Here is a 19,558-nt window from a genome sequence, read left to right as displayed (position 1 = left end):
TCCCATGCTCTGGTAGAACCACCCTTCCTAATCATGCTTGCCTCAGACCCAGTGCTATGGGCCCCCTCCCCCAAAAGATTGGCCCAACTGCCTGCCAACACTGCACCTCCCAACCTAGGAGTTTTGCAGGGCCTCAGTTCTGGTGGCAGTGGTGACAGGTCTCATTCTACAAGCAGACTAGAGCATACCTAGTTAAACTTGCCACACTCAGGTCAGGGACCAAACATGGCCCACAACAGGCAAAGAGAGCCTCTCCAGATGACTGGTCTGAAGGATAAAGTGGCCAGGACACAACAGCAGAGTGCATGCAGCACACACTGCAGACACTCCCAGAAGTGCCAGGCCCTGGGAAAAAGGAGACACTACACTGCAGGGCACTATAGGACCTCTTCTTCATAAGGCCATTATACTTAAGAACAGGACACACAGCTGACTTTCCAAACACACAGAGACTTAGAGAAAATAACACAGGAATTTGCCTTAAATGAAGGAACAGAACAAGGCCATGGTCAGATATTTAAGTGAAACATAAGAGTAAAATACCTGATAGAGAATTTAAAGTAATGATCATAAAGATACTCCCTGAACTTGAGAGAAGAGTGGAAGACATGAGTGAGACCTTTAATACAGAGATAAGGAGTGATATAGCAGAGAGAAAGTTTCAATAAGTCAAATGAGAAACATGCTGATGGAATGAACAGCAGCCTGGAAGAAGTAGAAGAACAAATTAATGACCTAGAAGACAGAGTAATGGAAAGTAATCAAGCCAAACGAAAGAAAAAAGAATTATGCAAAATGAGAATAGACATAGGGAACTCGGTGATTCCATCAAACATAATAACACTCATATTATAGTCAGAAAAAAGGGGGCTGAAAACCTATTTGAAGAAATAATAGCCAAAAACTTCCCTGATCTGGGGAAGGAAACAGATATTCAGATCCAGGGGGCACAGAGAACCCCCAACAAAATCAACAAAAGCGGATCCACACCAAGACATATTGTAATTAAAATGGCAAAATGTAGTGATAAAAAAATTTAAAAGCAGAAAGACAAAAAAAGACAATTACATACAAGGGAAACCCCATAAAGCTATCAGTGGATTTTTCAGGAGGAACTTTGCAAGCCAGAAGGGAGTGGCATATTTGAAGTGCCAAATAGGAAAAATTGCAGCCAAGAATACTCTATCCAGGAAGGCTATCATTCAGAATAGAAAGAGAAAGAGTTTCTCAGACAAAAACTAAAGGAGTTCATGACCACTAACCAGCCCTGCAAGAAATATTAAAGAGGACTGTTTGAGTGGAAAGGAAAGACCAAAAGTGACAGTATGAAAGTAGGAAACACAAAAACAGAAAAATGAATATTTCTGTAAAAAATCAGTCAGGAAACTCACAAAATAAAAGGATGTAAAACATGACACCATACACCTAAAACGTGGGGAGGAGGGGACGCCTGGGTGGCTCAGTCATTAAGCGTCTGCCTTCAGCACAGGTCATGATCCCAGGGTCCTGGGATCGAGTCCCACATCAGGCTCCCTGATCAGAAGGAAGCCTGCTTCTCCCTCTCCCACTCCCCCTGCTTGTGTTCCTGCTCTCACTCTCTCTCTCTGTCAAATAAATAAATAAAATCTTTAAAAAAAAAAAAACGTGGGGAGGAGAGGAGTAAAGAATGGGTTCAAACTTAAACAACCATAAACTTAATATAGACTGATATGCAGAAGATGTTACATGCAAACCTAATGGTAACCATATCAAAAACCACTAATAGCAAAGAATAAGGAGAAAGAAATCCAGGGTGCCTGGGTGGCTCAGTCGGTTAAGCATCTGCCTTCAGCTTGGGTTATGATCCCAGAGTCCTGGGATCAAGTCCCGCATTGGGCTCCCCACTTATTAGGGAGCCTGCTTCTCTCTCTGCCCCTCCCATCTGCTCATGTGCGCTCGCTCGCTCTCTCTCTCTCGCACATGTGAAAAAATAAAAATATTTTAAAAATCCAAATATACCACTAAAACAAATGAGCAAACTATGAAAGAAAGACAAAGAACCAAGAAAAACTTTAGAAACAACCACAAAACAAGTAATAAAATGACAATAAATACATATCTATCAATAATTACTTTGAATTTAAATGGACCAAATGCTCCAATTAAAACACATAGGGTAACAAAATATATATAAAAATGAGACCCAGAACAATGGATCGTGGATCACCACATCAAAAACTAATGATTTATTGTATGGTGACTAACATAACATAAAATTAAAAAAAAAAAATGAGACCCATCTCTATGCTGCCTACAGGAGACTAACTTTAGACCTAAAGACACCTGCAAATTGAAAGTGAGGGGATGGAAAATATGTATCATACAAATGGATTTCAAAAGAAAACTGGAGTGGCAATACTTTTATCAGACAAAACAGATTTTAAAACAAAGACTGTAGGGGCGCCTGGGTAGCTCAGTTGGTTAACTGTCTGCCTTGGGCTCAGATCATGATCCCAGAGTCCTGGGATTGAGCCCTGCATCAGGCTCTCTGCTCAGCAGGGAGCCTGCTTCTCCCTCTCCCTCTGCCTGCCACTCAGCCTACTTCTGCTCATGATCGCTCTCTGTCAAATAATTACATAAAATCTTTAAAAAAAAACCTTCTACTATAAAACAAAGACTGTAACAAGAGACAATGAAGGACACTACATAATCATAAAGAGGACAATTCAACAAAAAGACATAATTGTAAATATGCACCCAACATAGGAAGTATCCAAATACATAAAAAGTCAATAGCAAACATAAAGGAACCGATCAATAGTAATACAATAATAGTAGGGGACTAGAACACCCCACTTGTATCAATGGACAGATCATCCAATCAGAAAATCAGTAAGGAAACAATGGCTTTGAATGACACACTGGACCAGATGGATTTAGCAGGTATACTTAGAACATTCCATCCTAAAACAGATTACACAGTCTTTTCAGGTACATATGAAACATTCTCCAAAATAGATCACATATTAACAAGTCTCAACAAATTCAAAAAGATCAAAGTCATACCATGCATCTTTTCTGACCAACATTATGAAACTAGAAGTCAACCACGAGAAAAAATCTGGAAAGACCACATATATACGGAGGTTAAGTAATATGCTACTAAACAATGAATGGGTCAACCATGAAATCAAAAAACAAATCCAAATTCCAAAATGGAAACAAATGAAAATGAAAACAAAATGTTCTAAAACATTTCCCTCCTAAGAGGGAAGTTTATAACAATATAGGCATACGTCAAGAAGCAAGAAAAATCTCAAACAACCTAACCTTATAGCTAAAGAAGCAAACAAAACCTAAAACTGGCAGGAGGAAGGAAATAATAATGATTTTTTTTTAAGATTTTATTTATTTATTTGACAGACAGAGAGAGGCAGGGAGAGAGGGAACACAAGCAGGGGGAGTGGGAGAGGTAGAAGGAGGCTTCCCGCAGCGCAGGGAGCCCGATGCGGGATTCGATCCCAGGATCCTGGGATCATGACCTGAGCCGAAGGCAGACGCTTAACGACTGAGCCACCCAGGCGCCCCGGAAATAATAATGATTAAGGCAGAAATACATGATATAGAAACTAAAAAATAGAACAGATAAATGAAACCAGGAGCTGGTTCTTTGAAAAGATACAATTCATAAACCTCTAGCCAGACTTCTTGAGAGAGAGAGAGAGAGAACTCAAAATTACAAATGAAAGAGGAGAAATAACAACCAACATCACAGAAATACAAACAGTTCTAAGAGATTATTATGAAAAACTATATGCCAACAAATTGGACAACTTAGAAGAAATAGATAAATTCCTAGAAACATATAGCTTACCAAAACTGAACCAGGAAGAAATAGAAAATTTGAATAGATCAGTTCCCAGCAAGGAGATTACATCAATAATCAAAAAACTCCCAACAAACAAAAGTCCAGGACCACATGGCTTCACAGGTGAATTCTACCAAACATTTAAAGATGAGTTAATACCTATTCTTCTCAAAGTATTCCAAAAAATAGAAGAGGAAGGAAAGCTTCCAGATTCACTCTATGAGGTTATCATTACCCTGAAACCAAAACCAGATTAAGACACTACAAAAAAAGAAAACTACAGGCCAATATCTCTGACAAACACAGATGCAAAATTTTCTCAACAGATACTAGTAAAGAGAACCGACAATGCATTAAACACTCACCTCGATCAAGTGGGATTTATCCCTGGGATACAAGGGTGGTCCAATTATATGCAACTAATGAATCATTGAACACTACATCAAAAACTAATGTACTATATGCTGGCTAACTGAACATAGTAATAAATAAAATGTAAGGACTGGCAAAATATATAGGAAAAAATATTTGCAAATCAGTCAGCATGTTACATCACATCAATGAAAAGATAAAAACCATATAATCATTTCAATAGATGCAGAAAAAGCATTTGACAAAATACAACATCCATTCACGATAAAAGCCCTCAACAAAGTAAGTTAAGAAGGAATATACCTCAACATAATAAAGGTCATCTATGGAAAACCCACAGTGAACATCATACTCATTGGGGAAAAATTAAGAGTTTTTCCCATAAGGTCAGGAAAAAGACAACAGGGATGTTCATTCTCACTTCTTTTATTCAATATAGTACTGAAAGTCCTAGTCATAGTAATTAGACAAGGAGAACTAAAATGCATATAAATTGATAAGGAAGAAGTAAAACTTCCACTTTTTTCAGATGACATGATACTATATATAGAAAACCCAGAAGACTCCACCAAAAAAACTACTAGAATAAATGAATTCCATAAAGTCACAGGATACAAAATCAATGTGCAAAAATCTTTTGTGTTTCTATACAGTAATAATGAACCAGCAGAAAGAGAAATCAAGAAAAAAAAAATCCCATTTACAATTGCACCAAAAATAATAATATGTAAGCATAAACCTAACCAAAGATGTGAAAGACCTGTACTCTAAACTATAAAACATTGATGAAAGAAATTGAAGATGACACAAAGAAATGGAAAGACATTCCATGCTAATGGCATAGAAGAACAAATATTGTTAAAATGTCTATACTACCCAAAGCAATCTAGCTTTAATGCAACCCCTATCAAAATACTAACAGAACTAGGACAAACAATCCTAAAATTTATATGGAACCACAAAAGACTCCATATTGCAAAAGCAATTTTGAAAAAGAAATGCAAAGCTGGAGGTATCATAATTTCAGACTTCAAGTTATATTACAAAGTTGTAGTAATCAAAACAGTATGGTACTGGCACAGAAATAGACACACACAGATCAATGGAACAGAATAGAAAATCCAGAAATAAACCCACAATTATATGGTCAATTAATCTTTGACAAAGGAGGCAAGAATATACAATGAGAAGAAGACCGTCTCTTCAACAAATGGTGGTGGGAAAACTGGAGAGTTACATGCAAAAGAATGAAACTGGACCACTTTCTAACACCATACACAAAAATAAACTCAAAAATGAATTAAAGATCTAAGTGTGAGACCTGAAACCATAAAAATCTCAGAAAAGAGCACAGGCAGTAATGTCTGTGACATTAGTCACAGCAACATTTTTCTAGATATGTCTAGATATGAAGGCAAGGGAAATAAAAGTAAAAATAAACTGTTGGGACTACATCAAAATAAAAAGCTTCTGCACAGTGCACGAAACAATAAAATGAAAGGGCAACCTACTGAAAGAAGATATTTGCAAATGACATAGCTAATAAAAGGTTAGTAACCAAAATATATAAAGAATTTATACAACTCAACACCCCAAAACCAAATAATCCAATTAAAAAATGGTCAGAAGAAATGATAGGCATTCCTTCAAAGATGACATCCAGATAGCCAACAGACATACAAAAGGATGCTCAACATCACTCACTATCATGCCCAGTTAAGAAATGGGCAGAAAACATGAACAGACATTTTTCCAAAGAAGACCTATAAATGGTTAACAGACACATGAAAAGATCCTCAACATCACTCAACATCAGGGAAATACAAATCAAAACCACAATGAGATACCACCGCACACCTGTCAGAACGGCTAAATTAACAACACAGGAAACAACAGATGTTGGTGAGGATATGGAGAAAAGGGAACCCTCTTACACTGTTGGTGGGAATGTAAACTGGTGCAGCCACTCTGGAAAACAGTTTGGAGGTTCCTAAATAAGTTAAAAATAGAACTACCCTATGACCCAGCAATACTCCTCGGTATTTACCAAAAGGATACAAAGATACTGATTCAAAGGAGCACCTGCACCCCAATGTTTATAGCAGCATTATCAATAATAGCCAAATTATGGAAAGAGCCCAAATGTCCATCGACTGATGAATGGATAAAGATGTGGTGTATATATACAATGGAACATTACTCAGCCATCAAAAAGAATGAAATCTTGCCATTTGCAATGACATGAGTGGAACTAGAGTGTATTATGCTAAGCAAAATAAGTCAGAGAAAGACAAATACCATATGATTTCACTCATATGTGACATTTAAGAAACAAAACAGATGAACATGGGGGAAGGGGAAAAAGAGGGAAAAAAACCATGAGACTTAACTACAGAGAACAAACTGAGGGTTGATAGAAGGAGGTGAGCAGGGGATGGGCTAAATGGGTGATGGGTATTAAGGAGGGCACTTGTGATGAGCACTGAGTGTTATACATAAGTGATGAATCACTTAATTCTACATGTGAAACCAATTTTAATATATGTTAACTAGAATTTAAATAAAAACTTGAAATAAAAACATACATACTTACCAAATACTTCCAATTTCAAATTAAGGAATGTGGGAATTGCTGAAAGTTTAAAGGTTGGAGGTCACTAATGAATACTCCATGTAAGGTCAAAGCTGACAGACCCTTCCAAATTATACAAATAATTGTATAGAACCCTTGCCTATATCAGAGAATCAACTATATTCATGCATCATTGTAGACACATGGTCAGGCATAGGATTACTCTTATTCTTGCAGGAAAAATGATCAAAAATCCACCATCAGAGCATTAGAAATCTGGATTGCTTGCTATGGTATCCCAACCATCATAGACTCAGATCAGGGCACCCACTTCAAAGGAAAGCAAATACAAGAATGGGCTAAGGAACAAAGCATAATGTGGAACCTCCACTTCAACCTACAAGCCAACCACATCTGGGTCAAATGAAAGGGGTAACGGCTTACTCAAGCAGGAACTTACTAATCCTGATATCAAAGCTTGGACTAAAGCAATCTGGGAGGTGGCAAGATCTCTAAACCATAAATATAGAAAGAATGGAACAATGCCCATTGAATTAATATTGCAAGCACCCACACAGATAAGGGTACTAACAATACCCCAGAATCTAAATTAGAAGGAAAAATATTCATTAAGAGAAGCCATAATGGTATATATATAGTACTGGGGAAATTATAGCACCTGCCACCAATAAAACCTACTAGCTGACTGAGGAAAAAACCATATTACATCAAATTAAAGACGATAATATGATGCCTCTATAAAAATGTCAGGCATGAAGAACAGCATCTTTATTGTATTAACACTAGATGCCTAATATTTAGCCTAGCATGATGCAGGGTGACTGTGCTTGGGGAAATGTTGGCAAAAATGGACATAATAATGATAGATATCCTTGAGTGGCAAGAACAACAAGAAAGAATTAAAAATGTCTAGGATACTAGCCTTATCTTGCAGGCAGGAATCTACCGTGCATCTTTAACCCTATCAAGATTACTCAGCGGGTCGGTGCCGCATGCTGCCCGCTGGCCGCACTCTGTTGCCTGTTGCTCACTGTTGGAGACCATACTCACTGCAGCTGTGGATCGTCTTCCGCCAGCTCCAGCAGCAGCGGTTGTGCCAGTGTTCTGAATTGGAATGCCGCCTTCTGGTCCCGTACAACTGTCGGTGACATCCTCTGCCTTATCCAGGGATCACTCTCCTGGTCACCTCACTGCAACGGAGGACTCATCGACATCACCAGCATCACCAAATCCAGCCTCTCCACCCCATCCTTCACTGTCAGCACCATCTACTCACTAGGAAAGCTTCCATCAGTAGAGACACTAAATATTTAGAGAAGCTGATGAAGCAGTGGACACCTCCATTTTAATCTACATAGGAATCAACAAGAATCCTGAGCAACAACTCTATTAGACACTGACTTGGAGGATGAGGATTGGCCCGAATACTAACTGGCTCTTGGTATTATAACCCAGCATATATACCAATGCAACCTGGTGCTGCAAGCCTCAGCTCTAAAAATGGCGGTTGCTTCATTTACCTATGGGATATTTCTGAAAAATTCAGTCTCAAGACACAATAATGCACCACCAAAGGCAAACTTAGGAAGAAAAATATTAACTACTTCCTTTAAAAACGTCCTTTTCTATATTTAGACTAGTACTTTAAGCTTACCTACCAGTTAATTTAAATGTTTCTAGCTCCATTTATAAGTGATCTGACAGCAATCAAGACAACCCCCATGATTTGATTATAATTGAGGGCGAAACACAACCATCAAGGCACAGGCAGAAGTCAGAGGAAATCATATCATCAATATAAATTACATCTCTGAATCAACACACTCCACAGATGGCAGCAAGCTAGTAGCATAAACCTGCCCCCTTCAAACCTCAAAAATGCTGAAAAAGAAACCGTCTATTTGCACAGGTAAATTTAAGCTCAATCTTCTTTCACAAATGGGTGCTGGTGAGAAAGATGAGGGACAGGCGGGGAGGACTGGAGAGCCCCGTCACGACGCAGGCTATGGGGCCTGACGAGGTTTCAGGGTGGAACAGGCCCACCAGAAGGCACTCGTCTGTGTTCTGGTCCCTGAGTGACCACGAGGCAGTGACTGGCCACCGCCAGGGAACAAGCACAGGGCCACAGACCCTCCTGACACAGGAAACAAATGCCTTCAGTCTCTGCCGTGTCTTGCATCTTATCTCCATCAGGAGGCAAAAGCCATCACCTGCTGGGGATGAGGCAGGAACCCCGTGCACACGCTGGTCCCAGGTGAAGGGCTCTGCCTCTGGGGAAGAACAGAAGCTTGCCCACACCCCGCACCCTGCAGAGACTCCAAGGGGAGGTGCTCTCGGACCTGCTTTTGCCCAAGACCCACACTGATGTGTAGAAGAGGTCTGCTGCTGCCAGAAGAGGAGTGACAACCTCACTTACACCCCATACTCTCCACTGACACAAGGCCAAGTTCAGCCACCTGCCCTTCTAGACCTGTGCTGTGGAATTTTCTGTGATGACAGAAGTGTTTTATAACTGTGCTGTCCAATACAGGAGCCACAAGCTGCATGTGTAATTGTAATTGTAAAAAGTAAATCCAATTACTTGTAATTATAATTAATTACAATTACATTTTAAATAGCCACATGTAGCTTGTGCCTAGGACACTGCCGCTCTAGACCTGAACTAAGGCAGAGGCCAAAGTTGCCCACCACAGGCTCAGAGTAGGAATGCTGAGAAAGTTCCACTTTAGAGACTCAGGTACATAGCACTTGCCTCCCCCTATCGCTCGAACAGGAGAACCAAGAGAACCCTCTGCCCCACTCACATCTCATGCTGAGTAACAGGGTCTGTTTGATAGAGGAGAATTACTGCAGAAAACCCCTGACCACCCAGACTTCCCAGTAAGAACATGGAAATAGCAGCCCACCACGGGGGAAGCTTAAAGTTAAAAAACCCAAAGCTAGTTCAACTATTGCCTAGATTGGCTCAACTCCTCACATTAATGGCCTGGCAGAAAAAGGTGTACCTATTTCCAGGTATAAGTAACATTTACCTTGGTATCTACTATTCTTTCACACACGTAATAGGCATTGAATAAAAATTCTGTTTGACACACAAAAAGCAACTCCCCCAAACCCATTATCAACAGACAGAATAGACAACACAAAAAGGTCAAAGGATGGCCCAGATGGTGAAACTATCAGACAATTTAAAGTAACTATAATTAATATCTTAAAGAATCCAGTGAAAAGGTGGACAACATGCACGAACAAATGGGTAATCTTAACAGAGACATGGAAGTGATTTTTTAAAAGCCAAATGGAAATATTAGAAGTGAAAAACATGGTATCGAAGATAAACTCCTTCAATAGGCAGACTGGGAACAAAAGAGGAACGATTCAGTGAAACTGAAAATATATGAATGGAAATTAGAAACACAAACAAGAAGAAAAACACTGTGGTTAAAAGTCAAAAAGCAACCAAAGCAAAACGAAACCAGAAGAGAACTACCAAGACCTATGGAACAACATCAAACAATTTAACACATGTACTCGACATCCCTTAAGAAAAAGAAGGAAAGGAAGGGACCAAAGAAATAATTTCTAAAACACAGCTGAGAATTTTCCAAAATATAGCTATTAATAACAAACTGTCAATACAAGCAGGATGGATACAAAGAAAAACACATCTAGCACAACAGTGTTGAAAACCAAAAATAAGAATATATAATACATTGAAGGAAATGGATAAAAGGAAATTAAGCCTTGGACTTAAGCCGTGGCCTCTCCATAAAAGACCAATGACTGTTTAGCCTTTTAGTAAAATGTGGATTCTAGCAAAATTATCTCCCACATTTGCAGCCCTTACTGGACCACATAAACAATAACCAGAATGAAAGGATTTTGTGTTCCCTCGCTAAGGCATCCATGCAGTAACCATAGAATGCGAATCTGAGGATGCAGGCATGGCATGGCATTTTGTGTAGACTAACCAAAACTTCTCAAAGATGTAACTTGCTGAATAGTATAGTTTTTGTTGTTGTTGTAACAGAATTAAAATGATCTTTGGAGATAGGGCAAAATCGCCCGGAATTAGAATGATCTAAATACTAAATAACTAAACATAATGTAAATACAAAACTGAAACTGAAATGTGTTATGGTCCAAATGTAATGATATTGTTTTTGTATTTGGTCCTATAAAACCCAAGTAATATTGGGGAAAATATGAATTTGCAGAGATTGTTCCTCTAGAACTTTTTTTAAAAGTCTCTTTTGGTTCTTGACATTAATTAGATTGCATTAGCTGATAATGAGCTTTTGGAAAGTTGCACTAATATGCAAAGAATATCTGTATCCATTCAATGCTTAGGAAATATAATTTCAAAACTAAAGCTGTCTATGACAAAATATAAATAATGCATGAAAAAGAATTAGAGTTTGAGGCAAAACCTGAGAGGCTTAGATCTACTTACCCTGTTCCTTTAGAGTACTCCACTAATTGTATGGGATTCTGTCTAAAATCCTGGGTGCTTCTAGTTGAGACCCTGTTGGGTGCTCCCTTAATCAAAGGCTGGGATTTGTTTTCTTTTCCTGCAGTTAGTGCTCGAGAGCTGCTAAAAGGTACCAGCTGCACCTGGACACCTCAAGGCAGTTCCAGGATCCTCAAGTGAAGGCTCAAATATTCAAATGAACATGAGACTTTTAAATTTGGGGTCCTTACTGCAGTTTGTTGAGTTTAAAAATATACAAGAAAGTACATCAGTTGGTAGAGTCAAAATATTCAAGTAAATAAAAGGCAGATGTATGTACTAGGTAAGGGGGTCGGCTCTGCAGCCGATCTGTTTGGGTTCCCATCTCATTTCTGCTCCTTACTGGCTTGGGCCTCAGTTTCTCATTTTTTAAAAAAGGGATCATAATAATATCTACCTTATAGGGGCCTAAAAGAATTTTTAAATTCATTAACAAGTTGTTATGAGATCTAAATTTTGTAAGGCTTCTTAAATGAATAAATGTGAAGGCCCAGACCTGGCATGGGATTAGTGGTCTTTGTATTTATAACTATTTGTATCGGTCTCATTAATAAACTTTATATTAAAACAAAGTAAAAAACTAAAACCAATGCAACTAGGTGCTGAATTTTGTACTTTTACTGAATTGAGTGCAGCATTGGACACATGACAGAGACTCTGAAAATAACTCAGATTTAGTTCCTGATTTGTGTGCTAGCATTTTATTGTAAAAAACAAACAAAAAAACAGCTGCTGAATATGCAGCATGGGCAATTATATCTTTAAATAGAAATAGGCCAAAAAACTGATCATTTACTACACTCCCAATTTACACTGTTTAGTCCATATTCACCTATTAGAAAATAGGTATGAATGAACAATGTGAGCAATAGATCCACAGATATTATGTCCAGACTTTAAAAGATAGGGACACCTTGTATGTTATATAGAGGACACCTAGGAAACGAGGCATATATCACATATCATTATCCTTTGTGGTATGTATCAGGCTTCTTTCTCACACTGCAGATTTCTACCCTAACAATATGGCAATCTATGTTGATAAAAATCACTCCCAGTCATACCCTACAAGAGAGCCTACACTTTGAAATTTAACATGTAGGACTTTCTAGCCAGATACAGATACCCTAATTGTGTTCAGTTTTATCCATCCTCATTTATGCTCAATTTACAAAGTATGCCAAAGACAGATTCACTAAAAGGAAGGAAACCCTTACAGTTCCTTGTTGGACTGGTAGGTTTAACTGGAACAACAATGGCAAGCCATTTTTTTCTCAATCCCAAATCCCTCAAATCATATTAAATTTTCAATTTTTGAAACCAAACAATCTCAATTTAATACACATGCAATGGTAGCTTTGTCATCACTGGGTACACAGATGGAAATATTCACAATATATTACAAAACATAAATAAATTTCACACAAAAGTACACAGAGCAATGGAAGTTTGGCATAAAGCAGCTGGAGAACACACTAAAAATAATACTAAAAAACAACATGAAACACGTTTCTCTGTTGATTGTCAATGTTACAGTTAGGAATGGTTGACACATGGGGTAGGCTTAGGACAGCTATAATCTCAAGGCAGTACTTGTCGCCCGAGATAACCACCCAACCAGAAGGAAAGTAGGTATCACACATCCTAATGGCTCTCATTCCTTGGGCAACGGTGAAATTATAATATTGGCATTTAAAGGAGGAAATAGGACATTGGGTTACCCACATATGCAGTTTCCCAATATCAAAAGGGAGAGTGGAGCCCACTGGCCACAGAAAGCCCCCTTATGAAGGAAGGAAAACGTGTTCCTAAGGATATATTGCTGGAACGGAACAAAAATACCTTTATTACTGCTGGACTTCTGGATATACCTGATGGTACAAGTACCAGACAAGTACCTAGGACTATGGCTTTGATGCCTCCCCAACCGGTTATATATTATGTGGGAACTTGAACCAGGATAGCATGCTCTGAGCCAAACCTCACCCTATCCTAATGGAGTCAAAGGGAAAATAAGGAACACAACATGATGTGATGTGTAAAAATACAACAGGTAATGGATGTGTCAATAGAGGGGAAAAGATGTTATTCGAGGTCAAGAAAAGATCAAGAGCTATTAAAATAGCCAGAAAAATATTTCACATTGAGCCTCCTCAAACTGATCTAATAAATATAAATTGTACATTAGAAAACCTAAGTCAAGGCACATTTGGAAGATTAATAAAAATCAACACAACTTTGCAGGAATTAAAAAGGGAACGAACACATGCATTCCCTAACATAATGGCAGCCTTGAATGCTGATGTTATGGCAATTGAACACCTGCTTGATAGTACAGTGCAAGTTTGCACCCTCTGGAGCTCTGTAAAGATGATCTTCACTTGGAAACATATTTGTCAAGGACGTTAAACTAAGTGGTTCAAGAAACATAACTTTTGGCTGTTTGGAGATTAAATATGGTACCATGTTAAAGAGTTCTTTGTTATGCTTATATTGATCATATTAGGAACATAGTTGTTTAACTGGCCATTCAACTACAGTGTAAAAGAATGTTTGTCAGAGGAAAAATGCTCTCCAAATAGGACTCTTTGTGATTAACATTTTAAGTGATGTAGAATCACAGGGTAGATTGATATTTTTGTGAATTTCGATTTCTACAGGACATTAGACCCTTAGTATTAGTGTGTGAGTGATCCGAAATCACGGGGTAGACTGTGGTGTGTTGGTTTGACAGGATTTCAAATCCACTTGTTTACAACAAAGACAAAAATAAAGTTGTTCTTAGAAGTGAATTTGCTTTGAGTGTTGCTTTTGGGTGAAGTTGTGTCAGATGTCATCAGCTCATCGGTTCTCACCCATAAGAACTGAGTAGCTCAGCTGCTGATGGGCCCCCTGGAGCCTTACATTAAAAGCATATGAAGCAGCAGCTATGGTAAGGGGACATTAGACTATAAATACCGAGAGTCCATGAGGACTAGGAGAGTGTTTGGTCTGGGCAAGTCTACACTTGGCTGATCTAAAAGAACCCCTGAAGACCTTGGAGGCAATTAGCTCCTACCTCTGTAAATGTGACTCTTTCACAGGTGGTGGCAAAAGCCATATTAGCATCCCAGCAAAAATCCCATTATCCATCAACACAGCAGTCGTCCTCGTTCCCTAACAACGTGCCCTAGCAACATGAGACTTTCCCTTTTGCACCAGCAGCCGGACTTCAGCTCTGGGTTGGCTAAGCGGTCTCTCCTGAGTACCAACTCCTATAAAAATACACCTCAGCTGTATTTGGACTCCTTGCCTGGAACAATTGTGTGATTAGTCTAACACTGGTTTGGAGTCTGTGATTTCTGTATTATCTGATGAAAAGACATTCTCTCGTATGCTACTGGCTCGTGCAATTCGCATGGGGAACCGTTGTTAAATACATTGTTGGCAAAGACAAAATTAGTCTCTGAGCATTATTTGCCTCCCAAAACAAAACAGCCTTCATTGGGGAATATGTGCATTTGTGTAGGTTGAAGTTTGGAATTAGGCACATGCCAGGTACCTCCAGCAGCCTGTTCCTGTGACCCAGCCTTGCTGACATTGCCCTGCTCCAGGTCCCTGGCTCCTCTGACCTGTGCCTCCTGGCATGAGCAGCCTGCACCCGGTCAGCCACCCTTGGCTAGCCAGGTCCCCAGGCCTGCGGAGCTAGGGCTCATCCCCAACTCCCTGCATTGCCTCAAGCGTAGAAGGAGCCTACCTCCCAAAACTTGTTCTGAGGCAGCCATGGAAATGGGTGACATTCCCCATGTGTACTTACTGTTTGCTGGGGTCCTAGCTTTCCGCAGCCATCAAGGCTCCCAGGTGTCTCTTACTGGAAGCTGCCTCAGCCAGCCTGTCTGATCCAACCCTGGTAAGGCATTCCAGGTTCCTCCAGCTCTGTCTTCAAGGGGGAATACGGATCATGTGTCAGTTAGGGCTTGGAATTAGGAACATGCCAGGTATGCCCAAAAGGCTCCTCCTGTGACCCAGGCTCACCCAACTTTGCCTGTTCCAGGTCCGTGGCTACCCCGACCGGCACAGCCCACACATGTGAAGTACCTGCTCTGTCATCTGGCTTGGGCTGCCGGGGACACTCCAGGCCTGGGGAACTCTGGCCTGAATTCAACCACCTCAAGGGTCTCAGGGTGGAAGGAGTCCAGCCCCAGAAAATCTTTCTGAGGCAGGTTTATCTTTTTATTATTATTTTTAGATTTTATATACTTATTTGACAGAGAGAAGAGCACAAGCAGGGAGAGCGGCAGGCAGAGGGAGAGTGAGAAGCAGGCTCCCGGCTGAGCAGGGAGCCCGATGCGGGGCTCGATCCCAGGACCCTGGGATCACGACCTAAGCCGAAGGCAGATGGTCAACCGACCGAGCCACCCAGGCGCCCCCTGAGGCAACTTTAAACTGGTGAAAGACTGTCCCCACTTGGACTGGTTGTCTAACCGGTCCTGGGCTTCTCCAGCAACCACAGCTTTGAGCCGTCACTTCCTGGACGGTACCCCGGCCATCTCAGCCTGCTCTGACCTGGCAAGGCAGTCCAGATTTTTTCAGTTCTATCTTCATGGGGAATATGTCCATTTGTATAGCTTAAGGTTTGGAATTAGGCAGATGCCAGGTACTTTCAATAGCCCTCTCTTATGACAGCCTCACAGGTCACTTGCCCTGATCCTGGTCCCCAGCTATCCTGACCTGGGCAGCCTGCACACGCACAGTTCACACCCCCTAAGCCAGCCTTGGGCAGATCCAGTCCACCAAGCTTGGGAAATTCTGGCTGGGCACAAGCCACCAGCATGGAGGGAGCCCACCTTCCAAAAGCTGCTCTGAGCTGAAAGCTGCAAATGGGCAATAATCAGTCCCCATGTGAACTTACCGGCTGAGGGTTCCCAGCGTCTCTAGGACCCGGGACTCCCCCAGGTATCTCATGGAGGATATCCCGTCCTGCTGGCCCAGCCCCTCCTGGGAAAGCAGTTGGAAAACCTCCAGCTCTGCCGTCAGAGAGAAAACCACAACGAGTAGGTAGGCCTGGTGCATTAGGCCATCGCCTTCTATCGTTAACAGCCCCCCTCCTGTGGCTCGGCCTTGCCTGGCACTGCCCGTTCCCAGGTCCCTGGCTACCCCGACCTGCACAGCCTGCACGTGCACGCAGGGCACCCTGTCAGCCCTGCAGGGGACTCCAGCTGGAACCCAACCACAACCACACGAATGGCCTCTGGGTGGAGGGAACCCATCATCACACCCCCCCCACCTCTGTCAAAAATCTTTCTGAGGCAGCAGCTTTAAAGTGGGGCAATAAGGAGGGGATGTGATGTGATGAGCACTGGGTGTTATACACAATTAATGAATCATTGACCACTACACCAAAAACTGATGTACTATATGTTGGCTAATTGAATTTAAATAAAAAAGTAAAAATAAAGTGACAGTAGTCAGTCCCCATGTGTGCTCCTCTTTTGGACTTTGGCAACAATCAAGTCTCCTAGATGTCTCTTATTGGAAGGTACCCGGGTTAGCCAGCCCATCCCCTCCATCTTCCTCCAGCTCTGCCCGTCAGTGAGAATATGCTCATTTGTATAAATTAGGGCTTGGAATAAGGCAGAGGCCTTGTAACTCCAGGAGACTGCTCCAGTGACCCAACTTCTCTAGATGCTTGCTCTGTTCTGGATCCTCAGCTACCCTGATCTGGGAGTCCCACACATGTGTAGGACACACCTTGCAAGCCGGCCTCAGGCAGACCCCGTCTACAAGCCCCTGGAACACAGAGCAGTCCTGAACTACCGCTAGCTTCCACTGTGGAGAGAGCCCATCGCTTGAAAATCTTTCTGAGGTTCCTGCTGAAGCTGGTGACGGTCAATCCCCATTTAGACTGGTTGGGGGACCTTTCTAACAAGGTCCTGGTCTTCAGCAGTCAAAGCCCCCAGGTGTCTCTTATCGGAGGGTACTCCTGTCATCCCACCTGGCCCCATGCTAGCAAGGCAGTCCAGATTTCTCCAAATCGGCCTCTGGAGAAATCCATCTTTATGTAGGTTAAGCCTTGGAATTAGGCATATGCCAGGTACCCTTACTAGCCCCAACCTGTGATTCGGCCTCTCCATATACTCGCCCTGTCCCTAAGTACAAACTCCTGGCTACCCTGACCTGCACGGCCCACACGGGCACAGTACATACTCCAAAAGCCACCCTTGGGTGAACGGGGCTATCCGCCCCTACGGAGCTAGGGCCCATTCCCTATCACCTGCATAGCCTCAAATGTAAAAGGAGCCCATTACCCCAGACAGCTGCTAAAATGGACAACAGTCAGTCCCCCCGTAGACTTACTGTGTGTTGGTATTTCAGATTTCAGCAGCAATCAAGGCTCCCAGGTGTCTCTTATTGGAGGGTACCCCACTAGCCAGCTTTGCTTTCAGCGGGAATATGCACATTTGTGTTGGGTAAGCCTTGAAATTATGCAGATACCACATATCCCTAATAGCCTGCTGTTTGACTCAGACTCTCCTGAAGCTTGCTCTGATTCCGTTCCCAGCTACGCTGCCCCGCGGGCCCGAGCACGGGCCGTCCGAGCACCCTGTCAGCTGGTCCTTGGCAGATGGTGCCCTCCAGGCCTGTGGACAGGCTGTCCCCCAACCACCTGCGAGCCTGCAGGGTGAAGAGAGCCCACCCCCCAGATAATCATTCTGAGGCAGCAAGCAGCATTAATGTGACGACAGACCATTAGGACTGGCTGCCTGGTGGGGTCCCGGGCTTCTCCAGTACTCAGGGCCCCCCGGTGTCTCTCATTGCCTCTGGCAGTGGAGCCTGCCCCACTCCGGCAAGCAGTCCAGATTCCTGCAGCTCTGCCCTCGGCAGGATCGGCACCTTTATGCAGGCTACGGCTTGGAATTTGGCAGATGTCAGGTACTTCCAAAAATCGGTCTTGTGACGCAGCCCCGCCCAACACTTGCCTTGTTTCAGGTCCTTGGCGACCCTGAGGTGGGCCATCCCATGTATGTGCCATTCGTACTTGGTCAGTCACACCTGGGCACTGCAGCCCTCAGACCTATAAAGATAGTGCCCGTCTTGAACCACCTGCATAGCCTCGAAATGGACATGTGTCTAAGGGGAACGTCAAATGGATGACAGTCAGTCCCCAAGTGCACTTACCGTCTGCTGGGGTCCAGGGCTTCTGCAACAATTCAGCTCCCAGGTGTCTTACTTCAGGATACCCCTGCCAGCCTGCACAATCCAACCCTGGCAAGTCAGTCCAAGTTCCTCCAGCTCCGCCTTCAGGGACATTACACAACATACACATTTGTGTAGGTTAAGTCTCGGAATTAGGCAAACACCAGGTACTCCCAACTGCCGCCTCCTGTTACCTGACCTATCCTGATAGTGCCCTGCTCCAGGTGCCTGGCTACCCTGACCTGCGCGGTTCGCACATGTGCAGCCTGCCCTGGATCAGCTGGCTTTGGCCTGCAGGGGGCGCTCCAGGCCTGGGGAACTCCAGCTGGACCCCAAGCACCTGATTGGCCTCCCGGCCTTCCCCGTGAAAATTTTTCTAAGGTGGCTGCTTTTAACTGGCCACAACCAGTGGCCATGAGTACTCGCCGTTTCCTGGGGTTCCAGGCTTCTGCCGCAATCACAGGTCGCAGGTGCTTCCTGCCGGAGGCTACCCTAGCCAGCCCACACAACCCAGCCCTGCAAGACAGCGCAGAGGATTCCAGTTAGGCCTTCTGAAGGAATATGTGCATTAGGTAGGTTAGGTCTTGGAATTATGCCGACGATGCCCTGTAATCCCCAGCGCCCTCCCCGGTGACCTGGCCTCTCCCGACACTTGCCCGGATGAGATCCTCAGCTACCCTGACCCGCCTGTGCATTCACAGTTCACATCTAAAGACCCAGCGGGCCCTCCAAACCTGTGGAAGTCTGGCCAGGCCCCGACCATGTGCAGAGCCGCCAGTGCGGAGGGAACCCATCTACCGAAAATCACTCTGGGGTGGCCACTGCAAATGGATGGCAGTCAGTCCCCATCTGGACTGGCCGCCTGATGGGGTCCCAGGCTTCTCCAGCAATCAGGGCTCCCAGGTGTCTCTTATTTGATGGATACATCTAGATACCCACCCAGGCCCGCCCTGGCAAAGCAGTGCAGATTCTTTCAGCTCTGCAATCAGGAGGAATACGCATCTTTGTGTAGCTTCAGCCTTGGTATTAACAGATGCCAGGTGCACCCAATAGCCCTCTC

The 19,558-nt window shown here is 42.7% G+C and overlaps 1 long non-coding RNA gene across 2 annotated transcripts in view; it reads right to left on the bottom strand.

Moving 5' to 3' along the window:
- LOC144382608 (uncharacterized) overlaps positions 1-19,558 on the bottom strand; it is a 116,755-nt gene that overhangs the window by 48,824 nt on the left and 48,373 nt on the right. For both annotated transcript variants that reach the window (XR_013449908.1, XR_013449907.1), the window contains exons 2-5: positions 18,481-18,600; positions 18,278-18,376; positions 16,214-16,328; positions 15,119-15,241 (exon numbers count right to left, since the gene is read on the bottom strand). This is a non-coding gene — a long non-coding RNA (uncharacterized LOC144382608). The remainder of the gene's footprint in view (positions 1-15,118; positions 15,242-16,213; positions 16,329-18,277; positions 18,377-18,480; positions 18,601-19,558) is intronic.

The sequence above is a fragment of the Halichoerus grypus genome, chromosome 7 (genome assembly GCF_964656455.1).
Source record: "Halichoerus grypus chromosome 7, mHalGry1.hap1.1, whole genome shotgun sequence".
NCBI classification, from domain to species: Eukaryota; Metazoa; Chordata; class Mammalia; order Carnivora; family Phocidae; genus Halichoerus; species Halichoerus grypus.
Note: the sequence above shows the minus strand (reverse complement) of the source record. Positions and strands in the feature narration are given on the sequence as shown.